Source organism: Podarcis liolepis (assembly GCF_965112155.1).
Source record: "Podarcis liolepis genome assembly, chromosome: W".
Taxonomy (NCBI): domain Eukaryota; kingdom Metazoa; phylum Chordata; class Lepidosauria; order Squamata; family Lacertidae; genus Podarcis; species Podarcis liolepis.
Genome location: NC_139568.1, coordinates 17,312,385 through 17,333,124, shown reverse-complemented (window position 1 = coordinate 17,333,124; position 20,740 = coordinate 17,312,385).

Here is a 20,740-nt window from a genome sequence, read left to right as displayed (position 1 = left end):
ACAAAAGACCAACGCCAAGCTCTTCTTATATACAAGGATGTTTATTGCAGTTCATTATTGGTTCCACAACCGAGGCGTGCAGCCCCGCGTCTCTTAGCCTTAGACGTTTGAAGTCCCCTCTGAATCGGTCCCGCCTCTACACCAGTTTAAGAGGCTTGTGCTAGTCCACCTCTTCCTGTCCTTTCTTTTCCGCAGGGTCTTTCTGCCCCCCTGGGTTCCTTCCCTCCTGCTTTCCCCTAACGCGGATTCCTCAGATGCCTGCGCCCCCCTCCTTCGTGCTTTGGGACCAGGCTCCTCCTCCGGGCTCTCTGCATTTCCGCGCGCCTCCACATTTGAACTTGGCGCGCGTTCGCTACCTCTGACCTTCCTCTTGACAGTTACACTACTCCCTGTACTACTCTCCACCCCTTCCGGCAGGACGTCCTGCCCCGATCTCCTTCCCCTGTCTCCTTCCTGCTTTTCTCCGTGTGTCACACTGGGAACTCCACCCTCTTCACTCCGTTCCTGCTGGGAAGCCGACCCCGATCTCCCACTCCCACTCGGGGTTTCCCTGCTGCTTCCCTGCTCCTGGTAAGTCCCCCCTGTGACCCCCCCTTTGCTTGACCAGGGGCGCCCCCTTCTGGGAATCCTCCGATTCACTTGAGAGACTCATGGAAGACCTCAAGTCATTGTCATCCTCTTCCTCACTGTCCTGGGATTCTTCCCCATCGCTCTCCATCTCCCCCCTCACCTGTGCCTCTGTCCCTGAACCCCTGACATCCATCCCCCCCTCAAAGCCCGCCCTTCCCCCCTCCCGCTGCTCAGGCGCAGGTTCTGGGAGCTCCGTCGTTGTGGCGGTCGCTGCCGGACACAGGTCGTCGACGTCGATCTCTTCTGCTTCCAGTTCAGTGTATGTGTGCTCGAACCCATGGTCCTCTCCCAACATGTTCACGTCCTCCTCTCCCCCTGTTGCCTTGGTGGGGTCTGCTTGCCAAGGCCCCATCCGCCACCTCGTGCGCCAGTCCTCTTCTGGTAGGTCGTCCCACCAGTAAGAAGGGTCGGTGTCCACCCCCGAACACGATCCCCTTGGAGGGCTCGACTCTGGCGTCGTCTCCTCTGCTTAGGAGAACCCTCAGAAGGTGCTGGCGGAAAGTGTGGGCGTAAAAAGCCAATCGTCGAAAAACTGTGCTGGCATGGGCCTGTGTGGGAAAAGGGCATGGAACTCGTCCTTGAGGAGAGGCTCGTCCAAAGCGTAGTCCGGCACCCAACTGTTGGCGCTGGCTGGGGCACCCTCTCTGGCGAGGAAATATTCTACTCCCTCTTCCCCCCATCTCGAGTCCAGAATCTCTGTGACCTCGTTGATTGGTTCGGCCCTAGGTGACCTCCCCCTCTTGGGCGACTCTCTGCTTGGTTCTGGTGCCGTCCCTGACTCCTGAAATCTGTGTGGGGCCTTGTAGGGGGTGAGCACCGACCTATGAAAGACCGGGTGCATTCTGGAACCTTCGGGGAGGGCCAGTCGAAACGCTACAGGATTGATCCTGGCCTCAACTTGGTACGGCCCTAGTTGCCTGTGTCCTAGCTTCTGTTTAGCTAACGACTTGGCCTGCACTGCTTGGGCCGCTAACCATACCCAGTCTCCCACCTGGATGTCTTCCCCCTCCCTCCTGTGTTTGACCGCCTGCACCTTATAGGCTTGTTTAGCTAGCTCTAAATGTCTCCGTAGCTCGTCGTGCACCTCTTGCAATTCTGCTGCGAAATGGTCGGCCCCCTGCGGCGCCCCCTCCCCCGTCGTTACGAGCCCCGGGAAGGTTCTGGGATGTCGTCCATTCTTGGCGAAGAACGGCGTCACCCCCGTCGACGCGTGCTTCGTGTTGTTGTAGGCAAACTCAGCCATCGGCAGGTAATCCACCCAAGCTGCGGGTCGCTGATTGGCGTAACATCTCAGGTACTGCTGCATGATCGCGTTGACCCTCTCTGCTTGGCCGTTGGTCTGCGGATGTCTCGCCGACGACAGGTTGATTTTGACGTGCAGGATCCCTAGGAGCTTCTGCCAGAAACTGGAAACAAACTGGCGCCCCCTGTCGGACAGAATGGACCGTGGCAACCCATGCACCTTGAACACGTGGTCGATGAAGAGTTTGGCGGTCTGTTCCGCTGTCGCCACCTTCGCGCAAGGAATGAAATGCTCCATCTTGGTGAACAGGTCTACAACCACAAGCACCGCCATCTTGCCTCGCGAACTGGGCAGATCAGTGACAAAGTCCAGCGCCACCCTCTCCCACGGTTGCAGTGGCGTCTCCAACGGTTCCAGCAGTCCCGCTGGCTTCTGGTGCACTGGCTTGGACCTTTGGCAAGTGTCACACCTGGCGACGTAATCCGCGACCTCCCCTCGCATCTGGGGCCACCAAAAGTCTCTGGCCACTAATTCCGCCGTCTTCCACTCATCACCCTCTCGCACGCGTATGAGATTGTAAGCTCCGCGGAGATCCAACTTGGTGAAGATCTTCCCTTTCCGCACCGTCGCGAGCAGGTCGTCAATCTTGGGCATGGGAAAGGCCGCTGGCTTTGTCTTCGAGTTTATGAATCTGAAGTCTACGATCAGCCTTTTTGGGGGCGTGTCCTTCTTCTTCACGAAAAACACAGGACTGCCCCCTACAGCCTTTGATTCTCGGATGAATCCCCGCTGCAGGTTGTGATCTATGAACTCCCTGAGCTCCTGCAGCTCATCCTCGGACATGGAATACAGCTTCGCAGTCGGTAGCGTCGTCCCTGGCAAGAGGTCAATTGCGCAATCATAGGGCCGGTGAGGTGGCAACTGGCCAGCCTCCTTTTCGCAGAAAACCTCCAAAAACTCCTTGTACTTGAGGGGTACTGCTTGCGCCATGCTGAGACTTAGCTGCTGCCCCTCCTCTTGGCCCTCCTCCTCCTGACCGGTCTGGATGCAATGCTGCGCGCAATAGGACGAGCCGAAGGTGAGCTGCCGCTGGTACCACGCCATGGTCGGGCTGTGCCTATCCAGCCAACTCATGCCTAACACTATAGGCGTGTCTGACAGGCGGGTGACGTTGAAACTGATGACTTCTCGGTGATTGCCAATCTGCATCACCATGGGTGGCGTCTGTTGTACCACCTGCCCACCCAGCAGCTTCCTGCCATCCACTGTGATGACGTTCAATGGCAGCGTGGCTGGCAGGAGCTCTATGCGATGCTGCTTTACGAACTGCACCCCCACGAAGTCTGCGTTGCTCCCACTGTCAATTGTAATGGGGACTTCCAGGGTGCGTCCATTAGGTAGCTGGAGAGTTGCAGTGAGCTGCACCACTGGCTTGGGTGGCAGGGGGTCTGTAGGCTGCAAAAGCGCTGGCCCTACTGACTCGCCTGGCTGTGCCCCAGCATTTCTGCTTCCAGCCAGGCATTGCCGTTTCCCTGAAACTGCTCTTCATGTTGTGCTGCCGCAGTTACTGTTGCTAAGGCTGCAGTGTGGTTTTGGAGCCTCTGGGGACACTCTTTGGCCATATGCATCGCACTGTCACAGACGTAACACTTCCTGTTCCCTCTAGGAGGCTTCGTCTTGACTGCTCCGGACGCTGGGGCTCCGGCAGCTGACTGAGCCTTTGCACTCCCAAGTTCCATTGGTTCCTCCCCTGCCTGCAGCTGAGGGGAGGGACGCGTACGTCCTAGATCCCTGGGAAGGAAAGGAAGCGCTCTAGACGGTGTGTGAAGCTGGCGACCCTCCTCATTGCGCCAAGGGCGTTCTTCGTGGCGCACTCCAATGGCAAGCGCCTGCTGCACCACTTCTGCTAGGGTTTGAGGTCTGTCCCCCCTTGCCAGTTCATCTTTTACAGGGCCAGAGAGCCCCTCCCAAAACAAGTCTCTTACTGCCAGGGAGTCTTTCTCCCATCTCAGCACATTCAGCAAGGCGAAAAAGCGAGCATGGTACTGACGTACTGTAGCCTTGCCTTGCCTTAAACCATGCATCTCTTGGCGTGCTACATCCACATCCACTGTAGACTGGAAGCAAGCGTCCATGGCTTTGATAAATTCATCGGAGTCCCTTCGAGCAGGGCAATCCTCGCGCCACAGATTGCGCAGCCAAGCCCTCGCTTCCCCATGCAAGTGGGACACAATGAAACCCACTTTCTCCTCCTCATCTTTAAAGTCATCGCGAAGCAAATGCAACGCATATTCAACGTCTGCTCGAAAACTGGGGTACTGCTTCAGGTTCCCATCGAAGTGGGCTACCAAGTTGCCTCCCCTTCTGCCCAGTGCTACTCCTGCAGATCTGGACCCCGGGAACCCCACTTGGCATGCATGATCCCACCTGGCTTGCAGATCTTGGCACCGCTTTTCCGCCTCTTCCCCCTTCTTCTGGGAGACCACTACCGCAGTGGTAAGCTGGGAGACTGCGTTGCGTAGATCAGCTATCTGCTCCTCCATACTCATGGCTGCCAAACTTCGTGAGCTTCGCAAAAAAAAAAAAATTGCGTACTTTTGGGAGGGGACTTACTGTCAAGGGCTTCCTCAGGTCTCAGCTCACAAAAGACCAACGCCAAGCTCTTCTTATATACAAGGATGTTTATTGCAGTTCATTATTGATTCCACAACCGAGGCGTGCAGCCCCGCGTCTCTTAGCCTTAGACGTTTGAGGTCCCCTCTGAATCGGTCCCGCCTCTACACCAGTTTAAGAGGCTTGTGCTAGTCCACCTCTTCCTGTCTTTTCTTTTCCGCAGGGTCTTTCTGCCCCCCTGGGTTCCTTCCCTCCTGCTTTCCCCTGACGCGGATTCCTCAGATGCCTGCTCCCCCCTCCTTCATGCTTTGGGGCCAGGCTCCTCCTCCGGGCTCTCTGCATTTCCGTGCGCCTCCACATTTGAACTTGGCGCGCGTTCGCTACCTCTGACCTTCCTCTTGACAGTTACACTACTCCCTGTACTACTCTCCGCCCCTTCCGGCAGGACGTCCTGCCCCGATCTCCTTCCCCTGTCTCCTTCCTGCTTTGCTCCGTGTGTCACACTGGGAACTCCACCCTCTTCACTCCGTTCCTGCTGGGAAGCCGACCCCGATCTCCCACTCCCACTCGGGGTTTCCCTGCTGCTTCCCTGCTCCTGGCAAGTCCCCCCTGTGACCCCCCTTTGCTTGACCAGGGGCGCCCCCTTCTGGGAATCCTCTGATTCACTTGAGAGACTCATGGAAGACCTCAAGTCATTGTCATCCTCTTCCTCACTGTCCTGGGATTCTTCCCCATCGCTCTCCGTCTCCCCCCTCACCTGTGCCTCTGTCCCTGAACCCCTGACACTATGCAATATTTTTCTTTACACCATTGGACTTTCCTTTCGTTTCCAGGCATATCAGTGACTCAAGCTTGCAGACTTGAGCACACTTTACTCAGCAGTGTAAACTGCGCAACAGAAGAGGCTTGAGGCTGTACACACATACTAAACTAAGCATTTATTATACATAAATCAGGACAAAGAAAAATGTAATCTCTCCTTGCTGTCTTCTCAGAGAGAGACTAAAAATGAAAACAATACAGAGCAGAAGTTCCGCTCACGCCAGCAATCTGTGCTGGAATGTAAGCAGACATGTGACACGCAACAATCCCATGTCTGCAGCAAAGGTGGAATGGAATCCCAACACTCTTCCCCTCACTCTACGAAGCCGAATCTGACGGAGCTGTCAGATTCTCAGTCAGATTGCCATTTTGCGGAAACCAGGAAATTGCAAGCTGAAAGATCAATGCTTGTAAATAAAGCCGCCAACACGGTCACCCACCAGTCTATGTTGGATTTAAATACTTCAAGAAGAATACCATCATTTCCTGGTGCCTTGCCTCTTTTGAGCTTAGAGATAAGATTCTTAATTTCCAAGATAGTTAAAGGTAAAGGGACCCCTGACCATTAGGTCCAGTCGTGACCGACTCTGGGGTTGCTGTGCTCATCTCGCTTTATTGGCCGAGGGAGCCAGCATACAGCTTCCGGGTCATGTGGCCAGCATGACTAAGCCGCTTCTGGCAAACCAGAGCAGCGCACAGAAACGCCATTTACCTTCCCGCCAGAGCGGTACCTATTTATCTACTTGCACTTTGAGGTGCTTTCGAACTGCTAGGTTGGCAGGAGCAGGGACCGAGCAACAGGAGCTCACCCCATCGCGGGGATTCGAACCACCAACCTTCTGATCGGCAAGTCCTAGGCTCTGTGGTTTAACCCACAGCACCACCCGCGTCCCTTCCAAGATAGTTACTGAGGGCCAAATTGGAAAATTATATATATTTACCCGTTTGGTCTGGACTACCTCTTACCCTATTTGCCCAGTTTCATATGTGCTACTAAAATGGGATTTCCAAGTCCTTGCAGGGATGATACTCCACACAGCTTCCAAAAAGTCTCTATGTCTTTGCCCCTTGCTGCTTTTATTAAATCCCGCCAGTCCTCGGCCTGGCCCTTTTTATCCTTAATTAGTTTCTTGTAAGTCCTTTTTAATTCAAACCATTCTGGTGGTATTGTTGGCAGTTTGCTCTCCCTGTATGAGCTATATTTGTTCACCATAGTTTGTTTCATAGCAGAACATTCCTTATCAAACCAATGTTTAGAGTTGGTACAAAGGGTGTTTTTTCTTATGGCATTTTTTTGTTTCAAGATACTTTGTAAATCAGAATTTAGCTCCTGAAACAAATTAAGTACAGATTCTGCAGTACCTGCTATCAGCATAGCTGTTCCCATAAACAAAAGGCTGTCTGAATGCAATAACTCATTTATGTGATTTTCTAACTTTGATGTCTATCTGATGCGGGAGGCCCTTAGTTCTATTTTGCATTTATGATCTAGATGGATCGTATGAGGCTCACAATCTAAATATAAAACCAAAGGTAGGTGGTCCTTTTCAATATGTTTTCCAACCCAACACCTAGAGATCATTTTTAGCAGTTCTTGGGAGACTAAAAATAATTGTAGATGCACCTAGGTTTCATAAAAAGGTGACTTCCCCAGGCCTGTCTCCGTCCACACTACCATTTGTTGTCACTAGGTTTAGTCTATCATTTGCATCATAATTGCATCCCTTATCTTTGAATCGCCTAACTGGCAAATTTAGGGGTGTATCAATTTCATGTGGAAGTAATAAAATAATTTTTCATCATTTTGCCCAATCCTAGTGTTAAAATCCCCAGTCATCATCACTGAGGCTTCTTGGTATAGTGCAGTTAATTTACTAATATATTCCTCCAGTTTAGACAAGATAACCCTAAATGATTTCCTTCGTCAATGAGGTGGAAGATAAACATTTACAATAATTAATTGCAGTTGTTTTAGTCTGAGAAGTAGAGCATTTGCCAAATCTGCTTGGGGAACTAAGCTAACAATACTAGCTTGTATACTTGTAGAAATTTGCAATGATAGGCCTCCTTTTGCACGCCCTCCCTTTAGACTTAAAAAGGGACACGGGTGGTTCTGTGGTCTAAACCACTGAGCCTACAGCTTGCCAATCGGAAGGTTGGTGGGTCGAATCCCTGCGGTGGGGTGAGCTTCCGTTAAGTGGTCCCTGCTCCTGCCAACCTAGCAGTTAGAAAGCACGTCAAAGTGCAAGTAGATAAATAGGTACCGCTCTGGCGGGAAGGTAAACTGTGTTTCTGTGCGCTGCTCTGGTTCACCAGAAGTGGCTTAGTCATGCTGGTCACATGACCCGGAAGCTGTACACTGGCTCCCTCAGCCAGTAAAGCGAGATGAGTGCCGCAACCCCAGGATCGTTTGCAACTGGACTTAACTGTCAGGGGTCCTTTAACTTTACCTTTTTTACCCTTTAGACTTGGGTTTGTGTCCATTGAATAGGATATAAAACCATTTATAACTAGATCTTCCCTCACCCACGTCTCTTGTACAAAGATAATATTATACTTATTTATAAAGTATATAAAGGAAGGATCAGCCAGTTTCCTCTTCCAGCCCAAGATATTCCATGTTAGAAAATTCAGTTCAGTTTTAGTTTCTCCCGCAGAAAAGACTAGTTGTCGGGAGGGGAACTTGTGCCTCTACTGCGGTGGGAGAGGGCACTACGCCCAGGTCTGTCGTGAAAAGCGCTCACCGCAGGGAAACTGACAACCCCAGTAGCTGAAGGCCCAAGCTACCGGGGAACCCAAGCACTGCCTAGTGAGCCTACATCAGTTGAACTATGCCATCTCATGGTTGTTGTTGTTTAGTCGTTTAGTCGTGTCCGACTCTTCGTGACGCCATGGACCAGAGCACACCAGGCACTCCTGTCTTCCACTGCCTCCCGCAGTTTGGTCAAGCTCACGTCGGTAGCTTCAAGAACACTGTCCAACCATCTCATCCTCTGTCGTCCCCTTCTCCTTGTGCCCTCCATCTTTCCCAACATCAGGGTCTTTTCCAGGGAGTCTTCTCTTCTCATGAGGTGGCCAAAGTATTGGAGCCTCAGCTTCAGGAGCTGTCCTTCCAGTGAGCACTCAGGGCTGATTCCCTTAAGAATGGAGAGGTTTGATCTTCTTGCAGTCCATGGGACTCTCCAGAGTCTCCAGCACCATACATAATTCAAAAGCATCCATTCTTTGGCGATCAGCCTGCTTTATGGTTCAGCTTTCACTTCCATACATCACTACTGGGAAAACCATAGCTTTAACTATATGGACCTTTGTTGGCAAGGTGATGTCTCTGCTTTTTAAGATGCTGTCTAGGTTTCTCATTGCTTTTCTCCCAAGAAGCAGACGTCTTTTAATTTCGTGGCTTCTGTCACCATCTGCAGTGATCATGGAGCCCAAGAAATTAAAATCTCTCACTGCCTCCATTTCTTCCCCTTCTATTTGCCAGGAGGTGATGGGACCAGTGGCCATGATCTTCGTTTTTTTGATGTTGAGCTTCAGACCATGTTTTGCGCTCTCCTCTTTCACCCTCATTAAAAGGTTCTTTCAATCCTCCTTACTTTCTGCCATCAAGGTTGTGTCATCTGCATATCTGAGGTTGTTGATATTTCTTCCGGCAATCTTAATTCCAGCTTCGGATTCATCCAGCCTTTCGCATGATGAATTCTGCATATAAGTTAAATAAGCAGGGAGACAATATACAGCCTTGTCGTACTCCTTTCCCAATTTTGAACCAATCAGTTGTTCCATATCCAGTTCTAACTGTAGCTTCTTGTCCCACATAGAGATTTCTCAGGAGACAGATGAGGCGAACCAACCCCCTATAATGAGAAGAACATCCTTCTTTGGTGTCATTTCTAGAAGGTGGTGTAAGTCTTCATAGAATTGGTTCATTTCAGTTTCTTCAGCACCAGTAGTTGGTGCATAAACTTGGATTACTGTGATGGTAAAAGGTCTGCCTTGGATTCACATCGAGATCATTCTATCATTTTTGAGATTGCATCCCAGTACAGCTTTTGCTACTCTTTTGTTGACTGTGAGGGCCACTCCATTTCTTCTATGGAATTCTTGCCCACAGTAGTAGATATGATGGTCATCCAAACTGAATTCACCCATTCCCATCCATTTTAGTTCACTGATGCCCAGGATGTCAATATTTATTCTTGCCATCTCATTTCTGACCACATCCAACTTACCCAGGTTCATGGTTCTTACATTCCAGGTTCCTATGCAATATTTTTCTTTACAGCATTGGACTTTCCTTTCGCTTCCAGGCATATCTGCAACTGAGCGACCTTTCGGCTTTGGCCCAGCTGCTTCATCAGCTCTGAATCTACTTGTACTTGTCCTCCGCTCTTCCTCAGTAGCATGTTGGACGCTTTCCAACCTGAGGGGCTCATCTTAACTTTTATATGCCTGTTGTCTTTGTCCATGGAGTTTTCTTGGCAGGGATACTGGAGTGGCTTTCTGGTTCCTCCTCCAGGTGGATCACGTTTGGTCAAAACTCTCCACTATGACCTGTCCAACTTGGGTAGCCCTGCATGGCATAGCTCATAGCGTCTCTGTGTTATTCAAGCCTCTTCGCCACAACAAGGCAGTGATCTATGATCTCATGGTACCAGTGCGTATTCACCCCCCAGGCGACCCATGCAGCCTCACCCATGCCCTGGTGGACTCGGGAGCTACCCGCTCATACATGGACTCTGCCTTTGCCGCCCAACACCAGGTGCCACTCCTGCACAAATCGGACCCTGTCCAGATGAAGGCTATCGACGGCCAGCTGTTGCGCTCAGGCGTCATGACCCAGGAGACTCAGCCCTTGGTCCTATGCCTCCAGCAGCACCACAAAACATGAACTTTGGACATTGCCACGATGCCCCGGTTTCCTCTAGTGCTGGGAATGGCCCTGCTGGTACTGCACAACGTGTGGATCGACTGAGTTAGCTGGAGAGTGCACTTCCTGGACCCGTGTCCTCATGTTTGGCATAAAGTGCTGGCAGCTGTCCCCATGGAGGGGGCTACCCCGGCTCTTCCTGCCATCTACCAGGATTACTGGGACGTTTTCGAAGAAAAAGGGGCAGACCAGCTTCCACCCATAGGCCTTTCGATTGTGGCATAGACCCGCAGCCTGGGGTACCTCTGCCAGTAATTACTCCCTGACAGAACCAGCGTGCGAAGCCCTGCAGGTCTTCCTCAATAACAACCTGGAGTGTGGGTTCATTTGGCCCTCTACTTCACCCACCGCTGCGCCAGTACTCTTTGTCAAGAAGAAGTGTGGGGAGCTTCGTCTCTGTTGTGATTACCGGTCCCTGAATAAAATTACCATCCCTTGCCCCTCATTATGGAGTTGCTGGAACGGGTGCAGGGGGCAAGGATGTTTACCAAGCTGGACCTCCGGGGGGCCTATAACCTGATCCGGTTTCATGCTGGGGCCGAGTGGAAGACGGCATTCGCGACCTGATATGGGCAGTTTGAATATTTGGTCATGCCATTCGGGTTGTGTAACGCGCCCACCGTGTTCCAGCGGTACATCAACCAAGTGTTCCATGACTTATTAGACAAGTATGTGGTGGTGTACCTTGATGACATTCTGATCTACTGAACCAGCTCGCCATGAGGGACATGTTCGTTCCATGCTGCAGCGCTTGCGTGAGCACCGCCTGTATGCCAAGCTCAGCAAATCTGAATTTCACCAGCATTCGGTGGACATTCTCTGACACAGGCTCTCTCCCGACGGGGTGCAATTGGAACCCGGGCAGCTGTCCGCTGTCCGAGAGAGGGCGGCTCCTCAGAACTGCAAGGATCTGCAGCAGTTCCTCGGGTTCACAAATTGATGTTGAGTTTCAGACCATATTTTGCGCTCTCCTCTTTCACCCTCAATAGAAGGTTCTTTAATTCCTCCTCACTTTCTGCCATCAAGGTTGTGTCATCTGCATATCTGAGGTTGTTGATATTTCTTCCGGCAATTTTAATTCCGGCTAGGGATTCATCCAGCCCAGCCTTTCGCATGATGAATTCTGCATATAAGTTAAATAAGCAGGGAGACAATATACAGCCTTGTCGTACTCCTTTCCCAATTTTGAACCAATCAGTTGTTCCATATCCATTTCTAACTGTAGCTTCTTGTCCCACATAGAGATTTCTCAGGAGACAGATGAGGTGATCAGGCACTCCCATTTCTTTAAGAACTTACCATAGTTTGCTGTGGTCAACGCAGTCAAAGGCTTTTGCATAGTCAATGAAGCAGAAGTAGATGTCTTTCTGGAACTCTCTAGCTTTCTCCATAATCCAGTGCATGTTTGCAATATGGTGTCTGGTTCCTCTGCCTCTTCTTAATCCAGCTTGCACTTCTGGGAGTTCTCGGTTCACATACTGCTTGAGCCTTCCTTGTAGAATTTTAAGTATAACCTTGCTAGCATGTGAAATGAGTGCAATTGTGCGGTAGTTGGAGCATTCTTTGGCACTGCCCTTCTTTGGGATTGGGATGTAGACTGATCTTCTCCAATCCTCTGGCCACTGCTGAGTTTTCCAAACTTGCTGGCATATTGAGTGTAGCACCTTAACAGCCTCATCTTTTAAAATTTTAAATAGTTCAGCTGGAATACCATCACTTCCACTGGCCTTGTTATTTGCAGTGCTTTCTAAGGCCCATTTGACTTCACTCTCCAGGATGTCTGGCTCAAGGTCAGCAACCACACTACCTGGGGTGTACGAGACATCCATATCTTTCTGGTATAATTCCTCTGTGTATTCTTGCCACCTCTTCTTGATGTCTTCTGCTTCTGTTAGGTCCTTACCACTTTTGTCCTTTATTATGGTAATCTTTGTACGACATGTTCCTTTCATATCTCCAATTTTCTTGAACAGATCTCTGGTTCTTCCCATTCTGTTGTTTTCCTCTATTTCTTTGCATTGCTCGTTTAAGAAGGCCTTCTTGTCTCTCCTTGCTATTCTTTGGAAATCTGCATTCAATTTCCTGTATCTTTCACTATCTCCCTCGCATTTTGCTTGCCTTCTCTCTCCCGCTATTTGTAAGGCCTCGTTGGACAGCCACTTTGCTTTCTTGCATTTCCTTTTCATTGGGATGGTTTTCGTTGCTGCCTCCTGTATAATGTTGCGAGCCTCCATCCATAGTTCTTCAGGCACTCTGTCCACCAAATCTAAATCCTTAAACCTGTTCCTCACTTCCACTGTGTATTCATAAGGGATTTGATTTAGATTGTATCTTACCAGCCCAGTGGTTTTTCCTACTTTCTTCAGTTTAAGCTTGAATTTTGCTATAAGAAGCTGATGATCTGAGCCACAGCCAGCTCCAGGTCTTGTTTTTGCTGACTGTATAGAGCTTCTCCATCTTTGGCTGCAGAGAATATAATCAATCTGATTTCGATGCTGCTCATCTGGTGATGTCCATGTGTAGAGTCGTCTCTTGTGTTGTTGGAAAAGAGTGTTTGTGATGACCAGCTTGTTCTCTTGACAGAACTCTATTAGCCTTTGCCCTGCTTCATTTTGATCTCCAAGGCCAAACTTGCCAGTTGTTCCTTTTATCTCTTGATTCCCTACTTTAGCATTCCAATCCCCTATAATAAGAAGAACATCCTTCTTTGGTGTCACTTCTATAAGGTGTTGTAACTCTGCATAGAATTGGTTCATTTCAGTTTCTTCAGCTCCAGTAGTTGGTGCATAAACTTGGATTACTGTGATGTTAAAAGGTCTGCCTTGGATTCGTATCGAGATCATTCTATCATTTTTGAGATTGCATCCCAGTACAGCTTTTGCCACTCTTTTGTTGACTATGAGGGCCACTCCATTTCTTTTACGGGTTTCTTGCCCACAGTAGTAGATATGATGGTCATCCAAACTGAATTCACCCATTCCCATCCATTTTAGTTCACTGATGCCCAGGATGTCAATATTTATTCTTGCCACCTCATTTTTGACCACATCCAACTTACCCAGGTTCATGGTTCTTACATTCCAGGTTCCTATGCAATATTTTTTCTTTACAGCATTGGACTTTCCTTTCGCTTCCAGGCATATCCGCAACTGAGCGTCCTTTTGGCTTTGGCCCAGCCGCTTCATCAGCTCTGAATCTACTTGTACTTGTCTTTTGCTCTTCCTCAGTAGCATGTTGGACGCCTTTCGACCTGAGGTGCTCATCTTCCAGCGTCATAACTTTTATATGCCTGTTGTCTTTGTCCATGGAGTTTTCTTGGCAGGGATACTGGAGTGGCTTTCTGGTTCCTGCTCCAGGTGGATCACGTTTGGTCAAAACTCTCCACTATGACCTGTTCATCTTGGGTGCCCTGCTCGGCATAGTTCATAGCTTCTCTGAATTATTCAAGCCCCTTCGCCACGACAAGGCAGTGATCCATGAAGGGGCTTCTGAGAAGTAGAAGCGTGCATATGTACTCAGTACTTGGTTTGGGCCCCTTTTGCATCAATTACTGCCTCAATGCAGCATGGCATGGATGCTATCAGCCTGTGGCACTGCTGAGGTGTTATGGAAGACCAGGATGCTTCAATAGCATACTGCTCTATTTGCAATCCTTGTTTTGCTGATTTCATTTAATATTCTAATTTTCTGAGATTATTAATTTGGGGTTTTCATCAGCTGTACGCCATAATCATCACAATTATAACAAATAAAGGCTTGATATATCTCGCTTTGCATGTCAAGAATCTACCTCATATATTAGTTTCACCTTTTCAGTTGAATTACTGAAATAAATGAACTTTTCCACGATATTCTAATTTTCTGAGTTTTACCTGTACATTAAATGTAATACCTTTTAGCAGCATAGGGCTAAGCAAAGGGCCAGGAAAAGATGGTAATAGGCTCAGGTCAGATGGGAAATGTAGGCCTTTTCCAATAACCTTTTCCAAAGGGTCCTCTGCTTGCCTTTACCAGGGGAACTCTGAGTAGGCCTCCTCAAAACTGTAGGCCCATGCCAACTGGCCCCCCAGCCCTCCACTCTTTTCTGGCCTGGCAAAACATTAAGGAGAAAAGTAGATATGTTTGTAAAAGGAACAAACCAAGCAGCTCACACACATCCCAAACAGGAGACGTTATTACTACCATTATTATCACCATCCATTATCACCCACATCGTTCTGCTTTCAATAGGGCGGCAGCTATACAGGCGACCCCTCCACCACCACCAGCAACCCCTCAGCCTGACGCGGGGTGGGGCGCTATAGAGAACACTGTCCCTTGATGCCTTCTGCATGCTCAAGAAGGGAATTGGAAGTACTATATACTTCAGCATGCCTCCCCCTTGTTCCTCACCTGAGATGGCGTCGGGAGTCTCCTCACACGTCAGCTCTGCCTGAAGGAGCCCGGTTCTATTCCGAGTGCCACCTTCCCCAGTGGACATTGCTTCCCGCGCTCCCAATGACAATGGCTCCCGAAAGCGACTCCTCCACTCTCAAGGAGAGACACTTCCACTACTGAGTCGCCATAGGCAATGATAGAAGTGGCTGGGCGGTTAGCGAGGAGCCTGCGCTCACCCTTGGGCTGGCCACGCCCGTCTTTCATCTCTCTCGCTCTAATACTCTTGATTCTTTCAAGAGCGCCTCACAATGGTAGGCTGAGCGGGGAAGAACACACCCCAAATTGGCCACTATGAGGTCCCCAAAGCATGTTCCCGCCACTTTTTATTTCCCTCAGTTGAAAAACGGAGGTAAACAGGGCTGAATAGTAGAAAAATAATTATCTGTATAAATTGTTACTGCTAATAAATAACAACAGTGATAAAGAACAATGATAACAAAGCAATAATAGTAAAATAGAAAGTAGTGATTCAGATATAACACTATTATGCCTCACCTATAGCATTATTACATATTGGGTACATTTTACATAGAATTGCAATATTTCTCTGTCCCATATGACTGGATCGTGCTATTTCTGAAACCCCTGTTTTTACCTGTTCTTGGTTTTATGTTTTAAATTGTGCTGGCTGTTTTATGTTATTTTTGTATACAGCCTAGTGAAAGCTCATACCAATAACAAACTTAGTTGGTCTCTAAGGTGCTACTGGAAGGATTTTTTTTTAAAAAAATTGTTTCGACTACGGCAGACCAACACGGCTACCTACCTGTGATTGGTGGTTGAGATGGCCTTCCTGCAAATACATTGCTGATGTGGTGCCACTACCAACCTTGTTCGGGGGGGGGGGCATGCTCATATGAGAGCACCATTAGTATGAACTTGTACTGCAATGTGGGCCATCCTATTGGCTCAAGTAGGTAATGTATGTCCAAAAGTCAAAGGCTACACACCAATGGACAATAGAGACAAACCTGCAAATACGTGGATTCTGACACTGGAATGCAATATCACAGGCTGCATCCACTCTCTCCAGGCCTACCACTCATTAGCTCTGCTTTGCACCCTAAATGTGTTTGCCTGGCTGGAATGGGTCCTTGAACTCTGATACTGAATCTTGCTTGTCTGGATGGAGGAGGATGGGTAGAAAGTAGACTACTGTAAAAACATAAAACTCAAGATAGATTCTAGTATTTTTAGCCTGGCATATGTCTCACATGCACTGTGGATGGAAGCATCACAGGCAGCCACACTTTATCTTCCTGTCCTAAACATTAAGCCAGGATGCATGTGTTACATAGGGCTGCCATACATCCAGACATTACTTGAATTTCAAAGGCAGAATTGCTGTCCAGGGGAAATTTCCAAAATGTGGTGTTTTGTTTGTCCTCAGCAACTTTCAGGTTGTCCTGGTTTTTACTTTTTGAAATATGGCAACACTATGTTACAGATTTTACATTTCTAATGTGTATTTATCTTCCTCTTCTGCAAAAATAAGCTAATTGAAATGGTTTCCACTATGGGGGTCAAAAGTTTACAAACAAATTCAATCTGCACATCAGATTCATATAATCACAAACTCTCTGTGACTCACAATTCATTCTGGCTTGGTGTGTACTTAAAAATAAAAAATTATCTGAGTGTTTACACTGTAGGTTTCTATGATGTGAGCTCTTTATTGATTTTTGGAATAAGGTAAGGAAACATTCTTCTTTCCTATTGTTAACGGAGAAATCCGAGGGCTCCCTTGGACAAAAAGCAAGGACACTAACCAGGACAATTGGAGCAAAACAGCAGCCACTAGGCTTGGTCTTTATTAAGACTGTTGTGACAGGACTCCAACACACTGCAAGACGAAGCAAGATGGAAGCTCCAAACAAATAAAGACCCCAACTTTTATTAGCTACTAATCACCCATGCTACACCCCTAAAACTACATCAGAACTACATCACTGAGACATCACAAAAAGGAGGGGTTGAGGGAGGAGTTGTGGTGGTAACCTGAGTGTCTTGCCACCTGTCCGGTTCCTCCTTTCCCCCTCCCCATGAGTACATTCCTGAGGACAAAGAGAAGTTCACTGTTTCCTGCCCCCGGAGGAAAAGGCTGGTCACTGTCCTTTGTTTCAGTCCGTACTGAATCCACTTCCATATGCAGGTCCTTTGTGAGTGAAATGGTCTTCTGTCTAGGACCATCAAGGTTGGCATGCCAACTGGGTTGGGCTCGCTGCGGATGTGTTGGTACGCTCGGGGTATTATGGCTGCCCTGTGTCAAGCCTCCCCTCTTCGATAGTCCTTCCTTCATGGTGTAAAACAAAAGTGGAATGGTACAGATCCAATGTACGGCTGATTTTCTATGAATTTATAACAGAAACACTTCAGAAGTAAAGAAACACTTTCACTGGACGGAAGCACTTGGATACATTTTGATTGGATTAGTCACAGTCAATTAACCTGGATACATTGTATTAGCAGCTGTCAAAAGCATTAAGAGGTAGATACAGGCCCTGCAGTACCTGCGTAGCCGCCACAAGGGGCGCTGTTCAGTAATGCTCATTGCCTGGAGCGCAGCAGTCTCTTTGCATGGGGATGGGGAAACTGGTCAACCCACGATAAAGATAGGGCGAACGGGGGTTTCATGGAGACAGGCTTTCAATTCAAGCACTTCCTTGAAGGCTTTTCAGAGAAGTTTCATTAAAGGAAACGTTGTGTATGTTGTGTGTGTGTGTGTGTGTGTGTGTGTGTGTGTGTGTGTGGTGCTTGGGCAAACTGAATGATTGGGGGGCAGCGGGTTAATGCAACACTATTAAACTGCCATGTAGGGTAAAAATTGCTTATTCTTATCATCCTCCAGAAATTCTTGATGATCAATACTTACCCTGCCAGGTAAGTATTCTGCTTTAGAAACTGTGAACTATATAAATAATTTTCACAATTGCTCAACATGGTAGAAATTCAAAAGGGTCTCAAGTACATCACCAACAAGCTTTGTTATTATGGAGTGGATAGCAAAGATTTCACACAGCTTGGAGTGGGTTGCTCTTTGGTCTAAACTACTGAGCCCCTTAGGCTTGCCAGCCAGAAGGTCAACAGTTTGAACCCCCACAACGGAGTTGGGCAAGTTCTAAATTCTTCAAAAGTTCTTGCACACCTTTGTTCTGGTGTAGCCTTATTGGAGTTCACCGACTGGGTCTGCGTTGCTCCGGGACAGGAGGAAGGAAGTCAAAATGACACCGAGGTTGCTTCAAAGAAAGAGTTTATTCTGCTCTCCAGATAGCAGAAGGCACCTGCGTGGTGAGTCCACAGCAAGTACAAAGAAATGACAAGTTTCATGCAGTATATATATCCTCCAGGCATCCTCTTCCCCTTCCCCAGCCACGTCAACTTGTATACGCAGGTTGACATCACATATGTTCCTGCTCTGGTACTCTCAACCATAAAAGGATCTTCCTTCCTGTACTTCTGACCATAAAAGGATCTTCCTCTTTCTACTCTTATCTGGGAAGACGTCATAATCTCCGGGAACACGCTTTTGGCGTTTTTCCCGGACATTGGTCTTGCACGTATTTTGTGGTCAGCACATAAGATAAAGTTCTGACATGTTTTCTTTGTTCCCCTGGAGAGCCAAGGCCATCCCTTGCCTGTCCTGATAAAGGACAGAACTGTTTATGCAGTTGTGTCCTTATTATGGTTTTGCTCAACAGTTCAAGTTTTACGCATTTAAAAGTGCTCTCTTTTGAAAGAACAAAAGGGGGGGTTGAGTCAGTTTTAAGCTTGCTACACAGAAACCCATTCCTTCATTCCCCCCTCTTCTTTTGGACAGCCTTACGGCTCGTCCCAAGGCACTAGCTGGTATTCTCGTGTCAGTGCTATAATCTGGGGCCGAATCATTCGTGACATCATTTTACGCATCATATTTTGCAAGCATTGCATTAAGCAGGGTATACAGGAGCAGAAAAGAAGTAAGATTAGTCCATTAACATCATTACAAGTTCTCTAAGCCACCCAAGGTTCGGAAGCCACTCAGTCAACCAAGACATGTCACATCCGTTCCAGGTTGGGACAGGAACATGGGCTACCTTCTCTCTTTCTGTTGCCAGGTGCCGAATAGCTACACCATGGTCAGAGATGTTAAAGCCACAGGCTCCTTCTGTCAAATTTAACGCAGCCCAAAATCCGGCAGAACCCAAAATCGGGGCCGTAACTGAGGACTCATTCCAAGGCACAGGGAGGAGGAGTACTTCTCCCAAACCCTCTGTAGGTCACAGAGTGCGAGAGGTTCCGGGTGCAGACCATGCAATTGGTTCGGTTTTGCAGAATAGGCTTCAATTTCTGCGTGTTGCGGGCACCCCATTCTCTCATTAGCCGCTGGGTTACCTTAAGTGGTGTGGGCGCAGCAATGGCCAGAAATCAGAAGACTACCATCCCGGCTAAAACCATGTCCCCCCACAGCCCTACCTGCATCATTTGGGCACAGGGATATATCTATTTCCTAATACCTTCTTCTTCTAATACCGAGGGTACCTCCCACAAAGCAATAATAATAATAATAATAATAATAATAATAATAATAATAATAATAATAATAATAATAATAATAATAATAATAATTTATTATTTATACCCCGCCCATCTGGTTGGGCCTCCCCAGCCACTCTGGGCGGCTTCCAAAAGAATATTAAAATACTATAATACATCAAACATTAAAAGCTTCCCGAAACAGGGCTGCCTATATACAAAGCTACATATTCAAAGGGAAAGAAAAGAAAATGCCCTCTTTTAGTCCATGCTGGATTCTTCTCTTGCCGTGTGTAGAGATGGCAGCTTCCAGGGGCGGCACCAGCAGGGTGATCGTCTGGTGGGCGCCGAGCCAATGCGGTGAGGAGAAGCGTGAGGCGGCTTAGATCAGTTGTAGCAGTCCAGTCTGATACTGCCTGGAGTTGGCTTCATTCTTCAAATCAGGCCTGCTGGAATATATGCAGTCAGGTGTTGGAGGCCCATCCTCTCCCATAGGTGGTAGCGTAACCAGGTTAAGAGTCTCAGTAATTCGCAGCTGCAACCACGGGTGCATGGGCAGTATAAGTCGGCTGCTAGGCACTTCATCATCTCTGCTTGGGATAGAAAAATAAGTTCCTTTCATGTCCAACATTGCTGGCACAGCATGAGGAGTGACACACATGGTTTCTTGTCCAAAGGTGAACCTGTCAGTTCTCTTTTAGTCAGAGTGGCATGTGAAGAGAGTCAGAACTTACAGGGTTAAACAGTTCTGAGTGACGTCTCACATTCTGAGGCGTGGTTATGTTCACATACGGGAGTGTTCTCTGTGTGTGAGTTCTCTTTCGGTTTTAACCGGGAGGCGAAAGATGTGTGCTCTTTCGCCGGGCTGATTTATGTTGTTTTGCTACATGATTAAAGACTGTTGGAGATAAGCAAGAGGCCTGCGTACAGTCTGGTTTATTACCCACACACTGCAACAGTTTCTACCGCTGCAGAGACTCTGCTGAGACAAAGCTAAGAGAGAGCCAGGCACAGGAGCGCAGTGGCGCAGCAGAATGTGCCGGACGCCATCATAAAGCCACAGGTTATGGAAGTAAGCCAAGCTTTGGAAGCTGTTGCCACGTCGTGCCGGTGTGTGTGGAAGCCAGCTGGAGCCCTGCCTAACGTTTGAGGCAGCGGAGCTCGCTGGGGAGGATCTCATCTTCAGGACCGGGTGCCAGGAGGAGCTGCTGTTACATGAGTAGGCTCAGCCCCGGGGGAGAAGATGGCAGACAGCCAGGAATCATACACCGTCCCGTTCGAAAAATTAAATGGGAAAAATTGGGAGGAGTGGAGCAGGAAGCTGAAGGCCTGGCTGGTAGCCAAGGGTCTGTGTGGTGCAGTCCAAGAGCTCCCACAGCAAGCTGCAGCCGGTGCAGCGGCAGCAGACGTAGCAGCTGCTCAGGCCTCACAGAGGTGAAACCAGAAAGCCCTGGGAGCTATAGTACTCAGTTTGGAGGGCTCACAGCTACCTTTGGTGGAAGGGCTTGAGACTGCTCATGAGGCCTACCAGGCATTAGAGAGAGTGCACCACA